This window comes from Dendrobates tinctorius, unplaced genomic scaffold, assembly GCF_039654945.1.
Source record: "Dendrobates tinctorius isolate UK_male_01 unplaced genomic scaffold, ASM3965494v1 ptg000123l, whole genome shotgun sequence".
Classification (NCBI taxonomy): domain Eukaryota; kingdom Metazoa; phylum Chordata; class Amphibia; order Anura; family Dendrobatidae; genus Dendrobates; species Dendrobates tinctorius.
In genome coordinates, this window is record NW_027361791.1 from 2,594,457 (window position 1) to 2,612,058 (window position 17,602).

Below are 17,602 nucleotides of genomic sequence, written 5' to 3' on the forward strand. Positions count from 1 at the left end.
TTCTACCACTAAAATAATTTAAAAATCTGGGCACGTTTAGTATCTCTGTAATCATACTGATGAGGAGAATCATATTACATGGTCATTTTTACCACATAATGTACGCCGTAAACATAATTAAGGTCAGAATTGCGTTTTTTTTCACAATTTTCCCATTTCCCTGTACATTGTGTGTCAGGATAAGTCACAACCACTGCCACCAATATTTCTTGAACACCACTTGCTCACGACACACCTGCCCTGGGATGTTACTATAAAGGTGAACCTCCCATATTCTTTTGTCCACTCACCTAAGCGCACCCCGCAGACAGTTCTCACATCCACATCACACTGTTTGCTGCTATCGGTCACTGTTTTGATAGGCCAGTGAGACACCTGCGCTGGGTCACACACTAGCACACATGCCACCCAGCTTTTCTGAGCCCCTGATAGGTGCTCTTCTTTTACTTTTGTATACACATACAGCAAAACACAACCAAGGTATACTCGCCGTCCTCAGGGTTTGGGGGACGTTTAGCGCAGAAAAGAACAAACTTATTAAAATTTAGATTTAAAGGGATCCTGTCAGCAGGATTGTGAACAGTAAAGTACAGACAGTGTCAGGTCTACGCTGTTATACTGATTAAAATGAGGTGACCTGGGTGATGAAATGCATCTTGTGGTTGTTGTGTAATCTGTATTTGTAAATTTCAGTTATTGAGATTCTGGTGCTCCGGGTGTTTGTGGGGTTACAAAAAAAAGGTTTGCATTCATCAAAATGGTGCCTGTGCTGTAGTATAATACATGACTAATATCAATATGTAGACATGTGTAAGGGGTTGAGAGTCTTACCCCTTTAAACCCCCATGTTGCTGTTGTACTTGTATATATATTTATATATATGTTATACCATTGTTGCGCATTATCGTATATTTCATGTTGCTGTATTATTTATATAGCATAAGCTATGTTTCTGCACCTTGTACTTGGTAGGGACAGTGCAGTCTGGGCTATGGTCACTAGATGGGGCACTGAGCTCATTGCACAGTAGATGTAGCTGTAGGACATATAGGAGTTAACTGTAGGAGGGGATAGCTGGAGAATAAGCCAGGATGGTCTTCCAGTTTCAGGCAGTCAGAGGCCTGACCCCTTTGTGCTCGGGTGGGCTATATGCCTGAGCTGCCTAACTACCCCGTGATGTTAAAGCTGATGCCCAGCCATCTAGAGAAGAACACGGTACTGCAGAATCAGCAATAAAGTGGAAAAGAGTGTAAGTAAACAGAGGAAGATTGAAGGTTACCGTAAAAGGGTACGGGCAGGTCACTCCAGAATGTGGTGGAAAGCTACGTGGGCTGAATCTCTGATGTCCGGGGCGAAACATGCTGGAGAGCGCTTCACCATGGTGACGCTATACAGGGAGGACACTGAGGAGCCATCTGAGACGCTTCGTCAAACGGAAACACTGCAAGGAACAGTGAAGGGAAAGATGAAGTAATGTGCTGTCTTTACTGTGATGAAAATGCTGGAAACTATGTGGATGTGCTGTGTCCTGAAGAAAATAAATTTGCTCAGTTAAGAGTTGCCCTGGACTGTGTCTCTATTCATTGGGATCAAGGATCAGCATCAAGTCGGCGTAGCAAAGGGGACGCTGACGGCACGGTGAGTATTCACCGTACCATGCAAGAGAAGAGGTACCGTTTTCCTGTAGAGGGAGGTCAGGGTATACAATGCCCGAACCCGAAATACTCAGCCACGACTACTGCCCTGGCTGACCTTTACACATAAAGTGTAGAAGTCGGGGGGGAAAGTGGGGAATGTGGTCTAGAAGTGATCAAGTATAGTGTGTTATTTTCTGCAGCAAACGTGTCCTGGCTGGAAGAGGAAGAAAAGCGAAGATGAATCGCTACAAATACAGAGGTCACTGGTAAGTCAGTGATTTACCTGGACACTTACATTATATAGTATATACAGAGCTCCTGTGTATAATGTCACTGGTGATCCTTGTATTACCTGTACGCTGACTATATGCAGAGCTCCTGTGTATAATGTTACTGGTGAGTCACTGTATTACCTGTACACTATATACAGAACTCCTGTGTATGTCTCCAGTGATCATTCTATTACTTGTACACTGACATTATATATACAGACAGGTAGCGTCGGACTGATTCTCCGGTGGGCCCTGGCATCTGGTGGGCCCTGGCACCTCTACTGGTATACAGGGACAGCAGTTGCCTAGGGCCCCCACTGCTCCAGGGGCCCCCAGCCAGTGCCACACAGCTGCTATGGGGGCCCTGCCAGCGGAGCAGCAGCGGGTGTCAGGAGGCAGGAGCCACTGTCCCCACTACTAAAGAGAAATGAATATTCATTCACTCTCGGCCTCCACTCACCCCGGGGCCCCGCTCCCCAACCTAGGCAGCCGGCGCTGCGCTCAATTTCAGTGGAATAGAGAGCATCTCTCTCCCATCAGTCCCCTCTGCTCCTGACTCACAGCCGATGCGCGATGACGTCGCTTTACTTTATGTATGTCTGTACCTCTATTTCTTAAATTATTAACTGTTCTAACCTCACCCCCCATGCCACTACCACCTCCAATTTCATTATTTGTGCCCAGGTCTCTATCTACACAGTCTTCCCCTCTTATAAAATGAATACCCTCCCCTAGTTCCAAGTTTAAACACTCCTCCACCCTTCTAGCCATTTTTTTCCCCAGCACAGCTGCACCCTCCCCATTGAGGTGCAGCCCGTCCCTAGCGTAGAACCTGTAGCCAACTGAGAAGTCGGCCCAGTTCTCCAGGAACCCAAACCCCTCCTTCCTACACTAATTCTTGAACCACTTATTAACTTCCCTAATCTCCTCTCTGGCGTGGCACGTGGTACAGGAAATATTTCCAAAAATACCACCTTGGAAGTCCTTGCCTTAAGATTGCAGCCTAATTCCCTGAAATCATCTTTAAGGACCTTCCACCTACCTCTGTGTCATTTGTACCAATGTGCACCATGACCGCTGGATCCTCACCAGCCCCTCCCAGTAATCTGTCAACCCGGTCAGCGATGTGTCAGACTTGCGCGCCAGATAGGCAGCACACCGTTCGACGATCCCTTTCTTTGTGACAGATTGCCCTATCTGTTCCCCTAATAATTGAGTCCCCCACTACCAGCACCTGTCTGGCCTGCCCTGCTCTCCTATTTCTCCCCTTACTGGAGCATATACTCCTCTGGCTTTCAGAGGACATGCCTTGCTGCAGCAGTGCTACCCCTGCACTGACACTCCCCTCATCTGCCAACTTGGCAAACTTATTGGGTTGTGCCAGATCAGGACTAGCCTCCCTGGCACTCTTCTGTCTACCCCACCTTCTAACTGTCACCCATCTTACTGCTTCACTGTCCTGCAGCTCCAACCTAGCATCCCCCCCTCATCTATCTCATTGAGCGTCTGCTCAGTGAGTAGAAGTCTCCTTTCCATATTGTCTATTGATCTCAGTGTTGCCAGCTGCACATTTAAATCCAGTATCTGGGCTTCCAAATGCACAATGTGCTCACATCTCGCACAGCAGTATGCACCCTCGACTGGCTGGTCAAGGATTGCGTACATGCGTCAAGACGTACACTGGATGGCATTGGCAATAGTGGAGCACATTCCTAATGGGGATTGCACCAGACAGAAAAGCTAAGTAAAAATAAATAAAAAGTATTAATAAAATATAACAGCAATTCAGTAATACCTCCTTTGCAAACTCCCTGAATCCAAAGTCACTGAATCACAAGTCACACACTTACCACCGTTCGCACTGACGCTCAGGTCACACTCAGCTCGCTTACACTCGCTCAGGCAGAAGATTTAAAGAGATTTTTTTTCCCTTCACCAGCAAACCACCCTGCTGCTCAATGCACTTCCAAAAGCTCCTGTGTATAATTTCACTGGTGGTCACTGTATTACACTGACACTGTATGCAGATCTTCTGTGTATAAATATCAGGATCCTGTCAGCGTCGGCGAACTGCCATGGCTGAGCAGCGTGACTCACCCCTACTGCGGGAGGGCCCGGGGTCCGATACTGCAGGGAAAGTTGAGGCAGACGGGACCTGCGATGCTGAAGGTAGTAAGAAGTACAAGGACCTACGATCATGTGACCACAGGGGGCGGGGCTTAGTGTCCCACTTCTGAAGATGATTGTAGGACTCTACTACAGGAATCCTGGAGTAGAGGCGAGGGGAACTCAGGTCAGACAAACGGGCGGTCATACATGGAGAGGGCGGCGCGATACCAGAGGGGCGAGCAGAGAGTAGTCAGAACGTAAGCAATGAGTCATACATGGAGATAGCTGCACAGTACAAGAGGGGCAATCAGAGAATAGTCAGGTCATAGGCAATGAGTCATACACAGAGATAGCAACGCAGTACAAGAGGGACAGGCAGAACTCGTAACAGGGACAGAACCAGATCAAAACCAAACAAGCATAAAGTATTACAGTCACAAAGCACACCAGGGTCACACACACTCGGCCAAGGGTCTGAGTATAAACGATGAGGAATGAGCCCACAATGAGGCTTTAAAAAGCCTCCCAGAATCTCAGAGTGAGGCCATCCACATTAACCTCTGAACTACCTAATCCCACAAGCTGAGCAAACCTTGACAATAATGTTGCCAGTGATCACTGAGCTCCTGTGTATAATGTCACTGGTAATCACTATATTACCTGTACACTGACACTATATACAGAGGTACTGTGTATAATGTCACTGGTGGTAATAACAGTGTTGTTATTATTGTGGTTTGTATTCATAATCAGTACTGTAGTATTCCATCAATAAGTGGTGGTAATTTGTGGACTGTTCACAGTGTGGAAGTATTTCTCCGTGTATGAATTATTATTTGGTCCCTATATGCTGGTAATATGTCATATTATTCGGTCACTATGTGGTGGTAATATGTGGTCTGGTCATGGTGTGGTTGTATTTGTGCCTTTTATGTGATATGATGCGGGTACTATGTGGTCTGGTCATGGTGTGGTGGTATTTCTCCCCTGTATGTGGTATTATTGGTCTTGGTACAGTGGATTGTGTTGTGTTTGACGGTCATTAGTCTTCTCTGATATTAATTAGGAGAATATTCTTTATTTCCATTAGAGATTAAATACTTTGTAAACAGCGGCAGAGATGCACTTACAGGGGTTTCCTGTGGAAAAACGTAATCTCCTATTCACAGGACAAGTGATAACGTATTGATTGGGGGGGTCTAACTACTTGGACCCATTCAGCAAAATGTGGAACTTTTTATCCCCATTAGACTGGAGTGGCATGTCCGACTTGACCACTGATCCATTCATTCCCTCAGTGGCTGCACTTGTATTTTTATAGAAGCTCCAAAGAGAATGAATGAAGCTTCGGTCAGATATCTAACCTGCTGCTCCATTTTAAAATGGGGATAAGTGTCCTATCAACGATAAAACTTTCTCATTCTTCCGGTCGGTGCAGTTTCTAATGGTCGGACGTATGCGATCAGCTATCCTATAGAGCCCATGGATCGGTGATAAATTGTTTTAACCAAAGAACCACATTAATGTAAACTACCGTAATTATACATCCCAGTTATGGGGATGCACAGTAGATGTACAGGAGCCGCCTGTGTTTTACAGCCGATGCTCCACTATAATGGGGATAACGACTGACAGATATTAGCATATAGCTGTAGGATGGGGCCCTAGAGTCCATTCCCCTGGTGGGCCCCAGACACCCCAGTTCGACCCTGAATATACATCATTGTGGATTATCAGATACCGGATTTAGGGAAATTTCTCTGTAATATGGAAGGCAATGACATGAATAGATAGCAAAATCTGGTTTGTCTACAATCTTTTTTATTTGTTAGGTTCTTTCCTGTTACAGCACTTCTGTCCTGTAGTATAAACCTTCTCTCACACTAGTGCTAGCACTAAACCTTGGTTTGCCTTCTTCTAAAGTCTCTGTTGTCCCCGCAGACTTAGAGATTTCCAGCATTACTCCATGCAGCCATAAGGACCTTCTCTCTTTACTCCTTGGGTTTCCGCTGTCCTAGCAGGAAGTGAGAAACGTTCTCGTAAATCACAAGGATGGTACAGCAGGCGGGGTCGCTCAAAATAACTTGGGGGCAATTTTCTTTAGAAGTCCGTATATACTCGTGTATAAGCCGACCCATGTATAAGCCGACCACCCTAATTTTGTCACAAAAAACTGGGAAAACTTATTGACTCGCCTATAAACCTAGGGTGGAAAATGCCGAAGCTACTGGTAAATTTCAAAAATAAAATGGGCCCCATAAGATGCTCCATAAAGTTCATGATGGCCCCATATAATGCTCCATAAAGTTCATGATGGGTTCCATAAGATGCTCCATACAAAAATATGCCTAATAATGCTGCACAGTGAATAATGGTAGCCCTATAACATGGTCCATAATAACATATGCCCCATATAATGCTGCACAGTGATTGGTGGCCCCTTATAATGCTGCATGGAGAGTGGCCCCTTATAATGCTGCACAATGATTAGTGGCCCCTTATAATGCTGCACAGTGATTAGTGGCCCCTTATAATGCTGCACAGTGATTAGTGGCCCCTTATAATGCTGCACATTGATTAGTGGCCCCTTACAATGCTGCACGGTGATTAGTGGCCACTTATAATGCTGCACAGTGATTAGTGGCCCCTTGAAATGCAGTGATTAGTGGCCCCTTATGCTGCACGGTGATTAGTGGCCCTTTGTAATGCTGCACAGTGATTAGTGGCCCCGTATAATGCTGCACAGTGATGAGAGGCCCCCTTATAATGCTGCACAGTGATGAGTGGCCTCTTATAATGCAGCACAGTGATGAGTGGCCCCATATAATGCTGCACAGTGATTACTGGCCCTATATAATGCTGCACAGTGATTACTGGCCCCATATAATGCTGCACAGTGATTAGTGGCCCCTTGTAATGCTGCACAGTGATTAGTGGCCCCTTGTAATGCTGCACAGTGATTAGTGGCCCCTTGTAATGCTGCACAGTTATTAGTGGCCCCTTGTAATGCTGCACAGTGATGAGTGGCCCCTTGTAATGCTGCACAGTGATGAGTGGCCCCTTATAATGCTGCACAGTGATTAGTGGCCCCTTGAAATGCTGCAGTGATTAGTGGCTCCTTATTATGCTGCACGGTGATTAGTGGCCCCTTATTATGCTGCACGGTGATGAGTGGCCCCTTATAATGCTGCAAGGTGATGAGTGGCCCCTTATAATGCTGCACAGTGATGAGTGGCCCCTTATAATGCTGCACAGTGATGAGTGGCCCCTTATAATGCTGCACAGTGATGAGTGGCCCCTTATAATGCTGCACAGTGATGAGTGGCCCCTTGTATTGCTGCACAGTGATTAGTGGCCCCTTACAATGCTGCTGCCGCAGCCTCAATTAAAAAAATGAAAAAAAAAACTATATACTCACCTTGTCACTGCTGCAGCTGCTGCTCCTCAGCGTTGCTGGCTCTGCAGTGACTGTTCAGGCAGAGGGCGCCTGCTAACTACGTCATGGCACCCTCTGACCTTAACGTCACTGCCAGAGGAAGCAAGACAGCAGAGCGATGCGCAGCGGTGGAATGGGGCACAGGTGAATATGGCTCCCCCCGTTATACTCACCTCTCCTGGCATGTCTCTGCAGCCCCCCGTGCTTGTTCCATCTTCTCAGTGCTGTTCTTCCTGCTTTCTGCGGTCACGTGGTGCCGCTCATTACATATGTGCATATTAATGAGGGTAATGAGCGTACCACGTGACCGCTGAAAGCAGGAAGAACAGCGCCGAGAAGATGGAATAAGCACGGGGGGCTGCAGAAACATGCCAGGAGAGGTGAGTATGATCTCCGACACCCCCCCCCCGCTCCCCCTCCCTGGCCGACCCCCGGTATATGACTCGCGTATAAGCCGAGAGGGGGACTTTCAGCCCCAAAAAATGGGCTGAAAATCTCGACTTATACGCGAGTATATACTGTAAGCCTTTTTTGTCCTTTAAGACAGAAGAAACAAAACTATTAACTCTTCTTCTAAGGTCTGACTGTGAGCTCGGACCCTCCCCAGCTATTTGTTAGGGCACTCCAGGCTAAGGGGTTGTACTGCTATGCTCTGTTATTGCAGACTTCATCATCCCAATCATAGTTCATCATCAGCACATCAGCCCCATCATAGTCCATCATCAGCACATCAACCCCATCATAGTCCATCATCAGCACATCAGCCCCATCATAGTCCATCATCAGCACATCAGCCCCATCATAGTCCATCATCAGCATATCAGCCCCATCATTGTCCCATAATGAAAGAAGTGTTGTTGCGCATTCTTAACAGCCGCTTGTTCCAGACACCCTGTTCTTAGGATTGGTGGGGGTCCTGGCAGTGAAACACCCGTAATCAGCAAGTTATGATCTACCAATGGCTAGGGGATAACTTGCTGAGGAGGCAGAAGTTGGGGACTACTGTTTTTAAAGACCGCAATACCTATATCAGGAGCTGTAAAGAAATATATGTTTCTAAGCTTTATCTTGAGTCCATTTTCCTTGTCGATAATTCTTAGATAATTCTGGGAAAAAAAGTATTTTAATACATATAACAAACTTAAATTGTCTTTGGAGAATAAAGTCTATCGGCGGTCAGTGCAGTGTACTACATTAGTTTGTGGGACAGAACATGTTGATAAAGGGTCGGTCTCATCACTGCACTCACCGTCCATAAGCTTTATTAGGGTAGATATCCACAGAATATGGATATAGTAGATGTATACCCCCTCTCAGGAATCCTTCCCTCATATTAGCTATGATGACTACATTCCACTGCAAACAGCAGAAGAAACTTGAGGCGCACTATTTACAAGAGGAGTTTTCCCATACATTTATGTGTTATCCATAAAATATTCTATAAATGTCTGATAGGCAGAGGTCCCGGACGTGAAACCCGCATCTGTCTACAGACCTGGGGAACTATGAATGTACAGATGGCCATTCACTATTGGGGAGGTTCCTATAAGATCTGAGTACTCAGCCTTGTGTTTGGTTATTTTCATAGACCTTGACATGAGCGGCAGGGTACATATGAAACCAGTGCTCCACCCAATTCTTCCTGAAGCAATTTTGTGGCTGATTCAAGACCCCTGTACTATTGATTTGAGGGTTCCTAAATGGTTGGAGACCCACACCAGTCTAATGTATTTGAGATGTTGTACCCTCTTAACGAAAGATCAGAGGAAAATACCTTCAACAAAACTGCTGGTTGGGTCGGATGTGGTATTCTGAGCCACTTGGTTTGTTGTCTCACATGTTTATGCTTAAAGTTCTTAATGGTTTGTTCTTGTTGAGTTTATGGGACCTTTGTCTATACTGTACTGTTCCTTTTTCATTTTTTTAGATAAGCATTCCATACTGTTAGGTGAAGAACTGGTGCTACCCTTCTTCACATTGAGGCATCATCCTACCATTGTGATCAGAAGCCCTATAACCCGGCTTCATTGTTAGGATGCAGGATTTATATAAATTAGCTCTACTGGGGTCTTAAAAGTGCAGGCATTGAGGAAGAAGTACAAAATCAGCAGGCAAATGAGTAGTCAGAAACAAGCAAAGGTCAGGGCAGGCAGCAGTGCAGAAACATAACCGGAAACAAGCAGAGGTCAGGGCAGGCAGCAGTGCAAAAACATAACCGGAAACAACCAAAAAACCAAAGAAAAAAAACGACCCACAGTCCATATAGTGCAGAATAATATACATTTTTATTAGTATCACAGATTAATAACCGGAAACAAGCAGAGGTCAGGGCAGGCGGCAGTGCAGAAGCATAATCCATTGAGCAAGCTGAGGTCAGGGCAGGCGGCAGTGCAGAAACATAATCCATTGAGCAAGCTGAGGTCAGGGCAGGCGGCAGTTCAAAAACATAATCCATTGAGCAAGCAGAGGTCAGGCAGGCGGCAGTGCAGAAACATAATCCATTGAGCAAGCAGAGGTCAGGGCAGGCGTCAGTTCAAAAACATAATCCATTGAGCAAGCAGAGGTCAGGGCAGGCGGCAGTTCAAAAACATAATCCACTGAGCAAGCAGAGGTCAAGGCAGGCGGCAGTGCAGAAACATAATCCATTGAGCAAGCAGAGGTCAGGGTAGGCGGCAGTTCAAAAACATAATCCATTGAGCAAGCAGAGGTCAAGGCAGGCGGCAGTGCAGAAACAATCCATTGAGCAAGCAGAGGTCAGGCAGGCGGCAGTTCAAAAACATAATCCATTGAGCAAGCAAAGGTCAGGGCAGGCGGCAGTGTAGATGCATAACTTTAAACAAGCAGAGGTCAGGGCAGGCGGCAGTATAGAAACATGATCCATTGATCAAGCCATAGTCAAAACCGGAAAATCTGTCTAAGAAGCAGCTGTGCAGAAGATGGTATGTGCTTGCTGCAAGCAACTCGCCACTACATTTTCCGCCGGCTAAATCAAAGTGCCGCGGAATTCTCTTCTCGGGAGAATGATCTTCCTAGGACTTGGAAGGAAACCCAAATCTCTCTTGTAGGCACGTTGTACATCCTGTGGGCTCATCAGCATTACTTGCATGATCTTTCCAGTGGTATAGCTGACTGGCAGGTGTGGTGTAGGATTGTAGCCTTGTTTAGCAGTCACCTTAATACGCGGTTGATGGTCGTAAGGCATACTGAGGAGTATACGTGCTTGAGAGGGAGTTAGCTCCATCCAGGTGCATGGGGATGGGCTCCTGGGCAATGTGGCTGTTGTCTCTTCCTCATCTACTGTTCTGGTGAGTATCAGGCGTTCCTTCATACCCTCTGGCTCTGCGCTGATGTTTGCTGCAGGTTGTACGAATCGGCCTATTTCGGGCATTGTAGGATATGGTGGTGGACTTTTCAGTCTGGAATATCGGTCCTTTGCCTTTTCTGGTGTTTTGAACAGGCATTTAATAATTGACACGATATAATAAAGCACTGCCATCACATACCCCGTGAAGCCAGTTGGCCTTTGGTGGTGTTCAGGCCTCTGACTGTATAGGGATGTCCTGGCATGTGGGAGACGTCTCCGTGGTTGGAACTTTCCTCCAGCTACGGGTGCAGCCATTAGGCTGCCTTCCCCTCCACACACACAAAAGTGTGTGCGGATGGTAGAAAACACTCCCAAAAAAAAGAAATAAAAGTAAAAAAAATAAACAAAACAAGTAAAAAGTGATTTACAAGTCGCTCTGGGTTAGTGTTCAGCTCTCCTCTCTATCTCTGCTTGCCTCGCACTGACCGTTCTTGCGGAACATTCCATGACTCGTGGACAACGCTTCTGTGATGTCATAAAGACGAACATGGCAATGGGTCTAATATAGGAGAACTAGTTATGTTACCCATGGCAGACCATCCAATACCAGCTGCCACTGTACGGATAGGGGTTAGCTGGATTGGGATGAGATGTATAAAAACTTACCGGTACAATAGCGCAAGTCATTGCTTTATTTACTGTTTTTGCTTTTTTACCTGTTTACAGGCAAATCTTTCTATTTGATATTTTCAAACCTGTATAATTCTGTATCCTCATATGTGAGATAATGTGATGTATCTATTGTCAGCTCCTTGTAGGAATGTCTCCTCCTCTCTTCCCGGTAACACGGATCACCCGTGATGGGCACAGACCATTGCTGTAGTCGGAATTATTTCATATAGCTTCAGAATAAATGTTAAATAATATTGTATTTTTTCCATATAATTGGCTCAGATCACTTTTTTTAATTTGTCTGTAATTCTAAGTAGTGATAAAAAAATAAATAACCCCAAGTGTGAACCTGGTGTAGAACGTACAAATTGTCCAGAGTCTCTCCTGGGCCATGTTCACACGTGCAGAAGTGCTGCATTGTTTCCATAGGTATTCGCACTAAAGCAATCAAAACTTTTTATTGTATTTTTTTGTGGCAGTTTTTTCGAATGCATTTTTTTTAGTAGAGGAATGCTTCAGTTCCACAATTGGAGACTTCATTGGAATTTTGCATGCGTTTTTTATGCTCTCCATATAATATAGTGGAAAATATTAAACAAAAGCATCAAAAAGTTCACACTTCTGCTGCACCATTAGCCCCTGTATGTAGTACAGCTTAGGCCTCTTTCACACTTCAGTTTTTTGCATCAGTTCAAATCCGCCAAAAAGGCAGACAAGCGGATCCGTTCTGAACTGATGTGAACGGATGGCACAGGATCCTGAAAATGAGGAAATTTAAAGGAAATGCTGGTCGGGAAGGAGAGAGAGAGAGAGTTTTGTTGCAAGCTCCGTTTTGAAATCTTTGAGGATGGTGACGGACAGCAACTTTTGGCGGATCCTCAAAAAAAAAACGGATGAAACGGACAGCCATCCGTCACAATCCGCCATTAATGCAAGTCAATGGGGAAAAAACGGATCCTCCCAAAAAAATTGAGGATCCGTTTTTGTCAAAACCTGACGGATTGTGACTGATTGCAAAAAACTGAAGTGTGAAAGGGGCCTTAGGGAGCGATAAATGAAGTGAAAAGAAAAGTAAAACAACAAAAAAAGATTTAAACAAATCTGAAAAAAAACTCATAAAAGTTCAATTTTCCTCCATTGAAAATGAACATAAAAAAAAATGTCAAGTGATATCGCCACATCCAGCAAAGTCCGAGCTATCAAAATATAAAAATAATTAACCCAATTGGTAAACACAAAAAATTTAAAAACGCCAACATTGCGGTATTTTTTGGTCGCTGCAATACCACTTAAAATACGTAACAAGCAACTAAAATGTCATATGTATCCCAAAGTAATATCCATAATAACGTCTCGCCTTATGAAAAAATAATCCCTCTCATAGCTCTATTGAACGAAAAAGTAAAACTACGGGTCTCGGAAAATGGCAACACAAACTCCAACATATTTTTTATTTCAAAGTCTTGATTTTTTTTCTACCACTAAAATAATTTAAAAATCTGGGCACGTTTAGTATCTCTGTAATCATACTGATGAGGAGAATCATATTACATGGTCATTTTTACCACATAATGTACGCCGTAAACATAATTAAGGTCAGAATTGCGTTTTTTTTCACAATTTTCCCATTTCCCTGTACATTGTGTGTCAGGATAAGTCACAACCACTGCCACCAATATTTCTTGAACACCACTTGCTCACGACACACCTGCCCTGGGATGTTACTATAAAGGTGAACCTCCCATATTCTTTTGTCCACTCACCTAAGCGCACCCCGCAGACAGTTCTCACATCCACATCACACTGTTTGCTGCTATCGGTCACTGTTTTGATAGGCCAGTGAGACACCTGCGCTGGGTCACACACTAGCACACATGCCACCCAGCTTTTCTGAGCCCCTGATAGGTGCTCTTCTTTTACTTTTGTATACACATACAGCAAAACACAACCAAGGTATACTCGCCGTCCTCAGGGTTTGGGGGACGTTTAGCGCAGAAAAGAACAAACTTATTAAAATTTAGATTTAAAGGGATCCTGTCAGCAGGATTGTGAACAGTAAAGTACAGACAGTGTCAGGTCTACGCTGTTATACTGATTAAAATGAGGTGACCTGGGTGATGAAATGCATCTTGTGGTTGTTGTGTAATCTGTATTTGTAAATTTCAGTTATTGAGATTCTGGTGCTCCGGGTGTTTGTGGGGTTACAAAAAAAAGGTTTGCATTCATCAAAATGGTGCCTGTGCTGTAGTATAATACATGACTAATATCAATATGTAGACATGTGTAAGGGGTTGAGAGTCTTACCCCTTTAAACCCCCATGTTGCTGTTGTACTTGTATATATATTTATATATATGTTATACCATTGTTGCGCATTATCGTATATTTCATGTTGCTGTATTATTTATATAGCATAAGCTATGTTTCTGCACCTTGTACTTGGTAGGGACAGTGCAGTCTGGGCTATGGTCACTAGATGGGGCACTGAGCTCATTGCACAGTAGATGTAGCTGTAGGACATATAGGAGTTAACTGTAGGAGGGGATAGCTGGAGAATAAGCCAGGATGGTCTTCCAGTTTCAGGCAGTCAGAGGCCTGACCCCTTTGTGCTCGGGTGGGCTATATGCCTGAGCTGCCTAACTACCCCGTGATGTTAAAGCTGATGCCCAGCCATCTAGAGAAGAACACGGTACTGCAGAATCAGCAATAAAGTGGAAAAGAGTGTAAGTAAACAGAGGAAGATTGAAGGTTACCGTAAAAGGGTACGGGCAGGTCACTCCAGAATGTGGTGGAAAGCTACGTGGGCTGAATCTCTGATGTCCGGGGCGAAACATGCTGGAGAGCGCTTCACCGTGGTGACGCTATACAGGGAGGACACTGAGGAGCCATCTGAGACGCTTCGTCAAACGGAAACACTGCAAGGAACAGTGAAGGGAAAGATGAAGTAATGTGCTGTCTTTACTGTGATGAAAATGCTGGAAACTATGTGGATGTGCTGTGTCCTGAAGAAAATAAATTTGCTCAGTTAAGAGTTGCCCTGGACTGTGTCTCTATTCATTGGGATCAAGGATCAGCATCAAGTCGGCGTAGCAAAGGGGACGCTGACGGCACGGTGAGTATTCACCGTACCATGCAAGAGAAGAGGTACCGTTTTCCTGTAGAGGGAGGTCAGGGTATACAATGCCCGAACCCGAAATACTCAGCCACGACTACTGCCCTGGCTGACCTTTACACATAAAGTGTAGAAGTCGGGGGGGAAAGTGGGGAATGTGGTCTAGAAGTGATCAAGTATAGTGTGTTATTTTCTGCAGCAAACGTGTCCTGGCTGGAAGAGGAAGAAAAGCGAAGATGAATCGCTACAAATACAGAGGTCACTGGTAAGTCAGTGATTTACCTGGACACTTACATTATATAGTATATACAGAGCTCCTGTGTATAATGTCACTGGTGATCCTTGTATTACCTGTACGCTGACTATATGCAGAGCTCCTGTGTATAATGTTACTGGTGAGTCACTGTATTACCTGTACACTATACACTATATACAGAACTCCTGTGTATGTCTCCAGTGATCATTCTATTACTTGTACACTGACATTATATATACAGACAGGTAGCGTCGGACTGATTCTCCGGTGGGCCCTGGCATCTGGTGGGCCCTGGCACCTCTACTGGTATACAGGGACAGCAGTTGCCTAGGGCCCCCACTGCTCCAGGGGCCCCCAGCCAGTGCCACACAGCTGCTATGGGGGCCCTGCCAGCGGAGCAGCAGCGGGTGTCAGGAGGCAGGAGCCACTGTCCCCACTACTAAAGAGAAATGAATATTCATTCACTCTCGGCCTTCACTCACCCCGGGGCCCCGCTCCCCAACCTAGGCAGCCGGCGCCGCGCTCAATTGCAGTGGAAGAGAGAGCATCTCTCTCCCATCAGTCCCCTCTGCTCCTGACTCACAGCCGATGCGCGATGACGTCACTTCATCGCGCACCCGCTGTGTGTCTGGCAGACGGGTCAGCTGCTGACACTGAAGCCGTCATCAGCGTGGGAGCAGGAGGAGAGGTGAGTATTGTGGTTTGTTTTTTATATATCTCTATATCTATCTATATCTATCTCTATATCTATCTGTCTCTATATCTATATATCTCTATATCTATCTATTTCTATCTGTATATCTATATCTCTATCTCTATATCTATCTGTCTCTATCTTAGATATAGAGATAGATATAGATAGATAGATAGATATAGAGGTAGATATAGATAGATATAAATAGTCTATATCCATCTATCTCTATACCTATCTATATCTATCTCTATCTATTATCTTTATATCTATCCATCTATATATCATCTATCCATAGATCTATCTATTTATCCCCTATCTATCTATCTATATACCTATCTATAGCTATCACTATCTATTATCTTTATATCTATCTATCTATCTATCTTTCTATCTATCTATCCATATATCTATTTATCCCCTATCTATCTATTTATCTATCTATATCTATCTAGGTCTATCTATCTCTATAGCTACCTATATCTTTCACTATCTATTATCTTTATATCTTTATATCTATCTGTCTATCCATAGATCTATCTATCTATTATCTATCTATACATCTAATTATCACATATCTATCTATCTATCTATCTAGTGTTATACCCTATGAGGGGGCAGCATTATACCCTATGAGGGGGTGCATTATACCCTATGAGGGGGGAGAAGCATTATACCCTATGAGGGGGCAGCCTTATACCCTATGAGGGGGTGCAATATACCTTATCTTCCAACAAAATTAATTCTAAGTCCTCCATTTTGTTGGCGAGGCTTCTGGCATTTGTATACATGCACTTTATGTATGTCTGTACCTCTATTTCTTAAATTATTAACTGTTCTAACCTCACCCCCCATGCCACTACCACCCCCAATTTCATTATTTGTGCCCAGGTCTCTATCTACACAGTCTTCCCCTCTTATAAAATGAATACCCTCCCCTAGTTCCAAATTTAAACACTCCTCCACCCTTCTAGCCATTTTTTTCCCCAGCACAGCTGCACCCTCCCCATTGAGGTGCAGCCCGTCCCTAGCGTAGAACCTGTAGCCAACTGAGAAGTCGGCCCAGTTCTCCAGGAACCCAAACCCCTCCTTCCTACACTAATTCTTGAACCACTTATTAACTTCCCTAATCTCCTCTCTGGCGTGGCACGTGGTACAGGAAATATTTCCAAAAATACCACCTTGGAGGTCCTTGCCTTAAGATTGCAGCCTAATTCCCTGAAATCATCTTTAAGGACCTTCCACCTACCTCTGTGTCATTTGTACCAATGTGCACCATGACCGCTGGATCCTCACCAGCCCCTCCCAGTAATCTGTCAACCCGGTCAGCGATGTGTCAGACTTGCGCGCCAGATAGGCAGCACACCGTTCGACGATCCCTTTCTTTGTGACAGATTGCCCTATCTGTTCCCCTAATAATTGAGTCCCCCACTACCAGCACCTGTCTGGCCTGCCCTGCTCTCCTATTTCTCCCCTTACTGGAGCATATACTCCTCTGGCTTTCAGAGGACATGCCTTGCTGCAGCAGTGCTACCCCTGCACTGACACTCCCCTCATCTGCCAACTTGGCAAACTTATTGGGTTGTGCCAGATCAGGACTAGCCTCCCTGGCACTCTTCTGTCTACCCCACCTTCTAACTGTCACCCATCTTACTGCTTCACTGTCCTGCAGCTCCAACCTAGCATCCCCCCCTCATCTATCTCATTGAGCGTCTGCTCAGTGAGTAGAAGTCTCCTTTCCATATTGTCTATTGATCTCAGTGTTGCCAGCTGCACATTTAAATCCAGTATCTGGGCTTCCAAATGCACAATGTGCTCACATCTCGCACAGCAGTATGCACCCTCGACTGGCTGGTCAAGGATTGCGTACATGCGGCAAGACGTACACTGGATGGCATTGGCAATAGTGGAGCACATTCCTAATGGGGATTGCACCAGACAGAAAAGATAAGTAAAAATAAATAAAAAGTATTAATAAAATATAACAGCAATTCAGTAATACCTCCTTTGCAAACTCCCTGAATCCAAAGTCACTGAATCACAAGTCACACACTTACCACCGTTCGCACTTACGCTCAGGTCACACTCAGCTCGTTTACACTCGCTCAGGCAGA